We start from the raw sequence: 6000 nt of genomic DNA on the forward strand, positions 1-6000 counted from the left end.
CTTCCTCTGATTGTCTTATTTTGCTCAGCCTAATACCCTCTAGTCCCATCTATGTCATTGCAAATGGCAAGATTTCATTTCTTTTGATAGTTGCATAGTATTCTATTATATATATTATATATATATATACACACACACCACATCTTCTTGATCCATTTATCTGTTGATGGACATCTAGGCTCTTTCCATAGTTCCGCTATCGTGGACATTGCTGCTATAAACATTCAAGTGCATGTGCCCCCTTTGGATCACTATATTTCTATCTTTAGGGTAAATACCCAGTAGTGTGATTGCTGGGTCATAGGGTAACTGCATTTTCAACTTTCTGAGGAATCTCTGTACTGTTTTCCAGAGTGGTTACACCAGCTTGCATTCCCAACAACAGTGTAGAAGGGTTCCCCTTTCTCCACATTCTTGCCAACATCTGTCATTTCCTGACTGGTTAATTTTAGCCATTCTGACTGTTGTGTGGTAGTATCTCATTGTGGTTTTGATTTGTATTTCCCTGATGATGAGTGATGTGGAGCACTTTCCCATGTGTCTGTTGGCCATTTAGATGTCTTCTTTGCAAAAATGTCTGCTCCTGTCTTCTGCCCATTTCTTGATTGGATTATTTGTTCTTTGGGTGTTGAGTTTGATAAGTTCTTTATAGATTCTGGACACTAGCCCTTTATCTGATATGTCATTTGTGAATATCTTCTCCCATTCTGTCAGTTGTCTTTTGGTTTTGTTGACTGTTTCCTTTGCTGTGCAAAAGCTTTTTATCTTGATGAAGTCCCAACAGTTCATTTTTGCCCTTGCTTCCCTTGCCTTTGGCGATATTTGTAGGAAGAAGTTGCTACAGCTGAAGTCATGCTACCTCTGTTCTTCTCAAGGATATTGATGGATTCCTGTCACACATTGAGGTATTTCATCCATTTTGAGTCTGTTCTTTTATGTGATATAAGGAAATGGTCCAGATTCATTCTTTTGCATGTGGCTGTTCAATTTTCCCAACACCATTTGTTGAAGAGGCTTTTTTTCATTGGACATTCTTTCCTGCTATGTTGAAGATTAGTTGACCATAGAGTTGAGGGTCTTTCTGTGTGTCTGTTTTTGTGACTGCACATTAGTTTTAATTATCAGTAAAATGTGTAACTATTAAATGATATTGGGTTGGAAAGTACTATTGAAATCAGTGTTTTAGGGAAGTTATTCTAATAGTAGTCCCAAGGATTAGTTATTAATATCAACAGTATACTTAAGAATGCAATAATTTGGAATAATTAAGCTTACCACATTGAATAATTCTAGCCTACACAAAGATTGGCCTGACATAGCCTTCTGTTGGCTTCCCCAGTTATTCAGTTGATATATTACTGAGCACCTACTTTGAACATGTTTATCATATCCTAAGAGCAACAAGGGAGCAAAGGGACAGGAATTGAGTGAACTGGGGTAGAGTGGTAAAAGAGAGGTAAGAGGGTAGATTGGTAACATCTTATGAAACTATAGGCCATCATTAGGATTTAACTTATATTTGGGATGAGAGGGAAAAAATTGTTGAAGGTTTTGGTTAAAGGAGTGATATGATCCACCTTATGAATTTTAAAAAGTCACTTGGGACCCTTGTTGAGAATACACTGTGGGGAGCCAAAGGAGGTGAAGAGAGACCAGTAAGAATTTGATTATGGCAATAATTCGGGTGACATTTGATAGGAGCTGGGGCCAGGGTAATAATGGTGGAAACAGTGGGAAATACTCAAATTGTGAATTTGAATTAGATTTTTGAAGACAGAACCAATAGGACATGTCATAAGTGAGATATATCTGTTAGAAATTGTGTTCACCGATTAAGAACAGAAATATACCTAAAGTGTTCATTTTTTAATGTAAAATCATTCCCAAAGTAAGCCATCCAATGATGATATGATAGCTCTCTACAGTTCAAGGAGCTCAATTCCTTCACTTTTTCTGCTTTACCATTGTTACACCACAGTTTTCTTTTTCAAGGGCATAGTTGACTGAAAAGCCCATTCATTAGGAATAGACTTTTTCATGACTGGAGAAAAGAGGATGGAGAAGCCAAAAGTATCTTCTACTCAGCTAAGCTGAACCTTTTAAGCAAACTTTCCAGAAATCCTACATAACATTTTGACTTCCAACTTTTTAGCTAGAATTTAGTCACAAAGGCTACATTTCCTTACAAGGAGTGTATGGGGAATGTAGTCTTTCAGGTGAGAACATTATTACTGCCCCCCCAAAACCCTACTGTTCTGTTGCTAAGGAAAATGGGAAGAATGGATACTGGTGCTAACTAGCACCCCCTGCCACATGGAGTTGAGATAAATTGAACAGTCAAGGTTGACCAGAAGTGAAAGACTTCTATCCTTTCTATGCCAGGGCCCCTTTGCCTCTCCAACGAAGCTTATGACCTGCTCCCTCAGAACAGTTTTAAGTGCATGAACTGAAATACATAAGATTGCAAAAGAGGGACGCCTGGGTGGCTCAGTTGGTTAAGCAGCTGCTTTCAGCTCAGGTCATGATCCCAGCATCCTGGGATCAAGTCCCGAATCGGGCTCCTTGCTCGGCAGGGAGCCTGCTTCTCCCTCTGCCTCTGCCTGCCATTCTGTCTGCCTATGCTTGCTCTCTGTCCCTCTCTCTCTGACAAATAAATAAATAAAATCTTAAAAAAAAAGATTACAAAGGAAATCAATTATATTGAAATATCATTATCAAAATAATAAAATATTGGTGATAAATGTATATGTTTCTTCATAGTTGTCCCTATAACTCAAAACAATGGTAAATATTAGAGATATTTTAAGATCTCTGCAACAACTATAATGTAAAAATATCTGTGACTTTTGTTGGTGACAAAGTCAGATACTACTAACACTATTGTAGTTTGTTGCCTATAATAATAATCAAAGGAAATAATTTCTGTTATACATTAGTGGTATGATAAATATAATTTTTCCCATTCAAGTTTAGAGACTCATTGATCCCTTGAACCTTCATTAGTCCAAAGATAAGGACCACTTTTTTTTTTTTTTTTAAAGATTTTATCTGACAGAGAGAGAGAGGAAGCACAAGCAGGGGGAATGGAAGAGGGAAAAGCAGGCTCCCCGCTGAGCAGGGAGTTCCATGGACCCTAGGATCATGACTTGAGCCAAAGGTAGATGCTTAACAACCGAACCACCCAGGTGCCCTATCAGAAAAAAGGCTTTTAAGTGAAATTCCAAGTTCTGAGACTATTCTGTCTATGTTGGTTGGATGACAGCAAGAAATAAAGTTAAAAAAGAACTTTTGTTGAAAGACAAAGAGGCTGGTGGCAGATAAGAATTTTAAAAAGGAAAAAAAGAGGCTCTGGAGAGATAGTATCACCAGGAATGCAACTGGCTGTTTTAGTTGCATTCATCAGCTACCCTTACATCGATCAAACATATGTGGCTCTTCATCCTCTAAACCAGCCAAAGTGACTGCCACTGGTAGTTATGAAGGGATGTTGGAGAACCGGTTTGGACTGTATCTAAAGACAGAAGAGGAGTGGGTCACACCTGGGTGGCTCCGTGACTTAAGCGTTAGACTCTTGATTTCGGCTCAGGTCAGGATCTCAGGGTGATGAGATCAGGCTCTGTGCTCAGTGGGGAATCTGCTTCTCTCCTCTGTCTCCCTCTGGCCCCCAAGTCCCCTGCCCCTCATTTGTGTGTTTTCTCGCTCTCACTCTCTCTCTTTAAAATCAGTCAATCAATCAATCAATCAATCTTTAAGAAAAAAAAAAAAACTGGAGAGACTGACCAACTTGTCATTTGTTGCAACTGGATTTTTTTTTTTATTTAAAAATATGCTGAGGGGCGCCTGGGTGGCTCAGTGGGTTAAGGCCTCTGCTTTCGGCTCAGGTCATGATCCCAGGGTCCTGGGATTGAGCCCCACATCTGGCTCTTTGCTCAGCAGGGAGCCTGCTTCCTCCTCTCTCTCTCTCTCTGCCTGCCTCTCTGCCTACTTGTGTGATCTCTCTCTGTCAAATAAATAAAGAAATCTTTAAAAAAAAATATGTTGATTACTCCAATCCTATAGACCCTGACTATCTTGGAAAGGGTGGGGGAAATAATATGGGTTAAAAATGGATTACTTGGGATGCTCAGTAGGTTAAGCTTCTGCCTGTGCCTCAGATCATGATCCCAGGGTCCTGGGATCAAGCCCAGCTTCAGGCTCCCTGCTCAGTGGGGAGCCTGCTTCTCTCTCTCTGCCTTTACCTGCCACTCTGCCTGCTTGTGCTCTCTCTCTGACAAATAAATAAATAAAATCTTTTTTAAAAATTTGTTAAAAAAATATATTAAGAGCGCCTGGGTGGCTCAGTGGGTTAAAGCCTCTACCGACATGATCTCAGGGTCCTGGGATCGAGCCCCGCATCAGGCTCTCTGCTAAGCAGGGAACCTGCTTCCTCCTCTCTCTCTGCCTGCCTCTCTGCCTACTTGTGGTCTCTGTCTGTCAAATAAATAAATAAAATCTTTAAAAATGTATATATATTAAAGTTACCTAAGTTGACATTCAAAATAGAAGTATAATAATACTGCTAGCAGCAGTTCTTAACCCATCCTCCAAGCATCACATTAACCAATGAAACTTCTAAGCACTGAGGTAATCAGGCTTTTAAAATTACAGATCCCCAGATATAGTGTTTAATTGGTTATGTGCATCCCAGGCATTCATATTTTTAAAAACTCCTACATGATCAGATGTTCAGTCAAGGCTCAGAATTGTTATTTCCCTCTCTTCTATATAAAGAAATTAAAATATCAATCCACTTTTTTCCCTGCCACCCAAACACCTCTGGATCATTTTTTGTTGTTTGTTGTTTTGTTTTGTTTTTGTTTTTAAGTTGGAGGATAGGTCTGGGATCATCTGACTTAAACTTTAAAGTTAATAGCAGACTTGTAACTCACTTTTGGTGAGTCCTGGGATTACCTAAGAAAGATAGGCAGCTACTTCCAGAACAACTACAGAAATGAACATGTGTTGAGCTGATTCACATGGTTTTATTTTTATTTTTCTTCTTAAAGATTTTATTTGTTTGAGAGAGAACACAGGCAGGGGTGAGGGGCAGAGGGAGAAGCAGACTCCCACCTGAGCATGGAGCCCAGTCTGGGGCTGGATCCCAGGACACTGAGATAAGGGCCTGAGCCAAAGGCAGCTGCTTAACTGACTGAACCACCGAGGAACCCCTGATTCACATGATTTTAAAGAAGTCTTATGTGGCATAGCATGCTCCCAGGTGAATAGCAACAAGACTTTATTTAATTTTGGTGAGTGGACTTTCATGCAGTGCAGGGAAAGCTGCTAACTGATGCAATAGAAGTTCAGCTAACTGGACACCTTGGGAAATAAAAGCATTCTGGGTGGCGGTTTTCCAAATAACTGGATGATCTTTCCTTCAAGCTTCAACCTACTTTAACCATTTGGGATGTAAATAGTTGTAAATTGTGTTATATATTTGCTGTTTTTCTAAGAAATTTTTGAATATAATTTAATCTTTTATTGATAATATAGAATCTTTATCATTATCAACAATTATTGAGTAATCAGTCAAGAAATTGTAGTGGAAGCTAGAAATGATGAAGTGATATGGAGTATCTCACAGAATTTGACTTTCTCACTTGAGGGCCCAAACTTACTCTAATCATGACTGTTGAAAGATAAAGGCAGGCATATTAAAATTTTTAAGAGTTTATTTGAGCAAAAATCAATTGCAATAAAGCAGCATCGAATCTAGCAGATAGAAAGGAGCTTTGAGGAACTGTACAAAATGAAAGACTTCTATAACCAGAAGGGAGTGGGAACAAGGAAGTTATACTAGGCTAAAAAACAGATTTGTGGGCGCCTGGGTGGCTCAGTGGGTTAAGCCGCTGCCTTCGGCTCAGGTCATGATCTCAGGGTCCTGGGATCGAGTCCCACATCGGGCTCTCTGCTCGGCAGGGAGCCTGCTTCCCTCTCTCTCTCTCTCTGCCTGCCTCTCCA

General features: G+C 39.8%; 1 protein-coding gene across 3 annotated transcripts in view; it reads left to right on the top strand.

Annotated features, from left to right (window-relative positions):
* The window catches only part of POLR3G (RNA polymerase III subunit G), a 107581-nt gene that overhangs the window by 33581 nt on the left and 68000 nt on the right, over positions 1–6000 (top strand). For 2 of the 3 annotated variants that reach the window (XM_059418224.1, XM_059418227.1), the window contains exon 2: positions 829–905. The exons of the other annotated variant lie outside the window; for it this stretch is intronic. The gene's annotated coding sequence lies outside the window, so the exon portion shown is untranslated. The remainder of the gene's footprint in view (positions 1–828; positions 906–6000) is intronic. 3 annotated transcript variants of the gene reach the window in all.

Source organism: Mustela nigripes, chromosome 12 (assembly GCF_022355385.1).
Source record: "Mustela nigripes isolate SB6536 chromosome 12, MUSNIG.SB6536, whole genome shotgun sequence".
Taxonomy (NCBI): Eukaryota; Metazoa; Chordata; class Mammalia; order Carnivora; family Mustelidae; genus Mustela; species Mustela nigripes.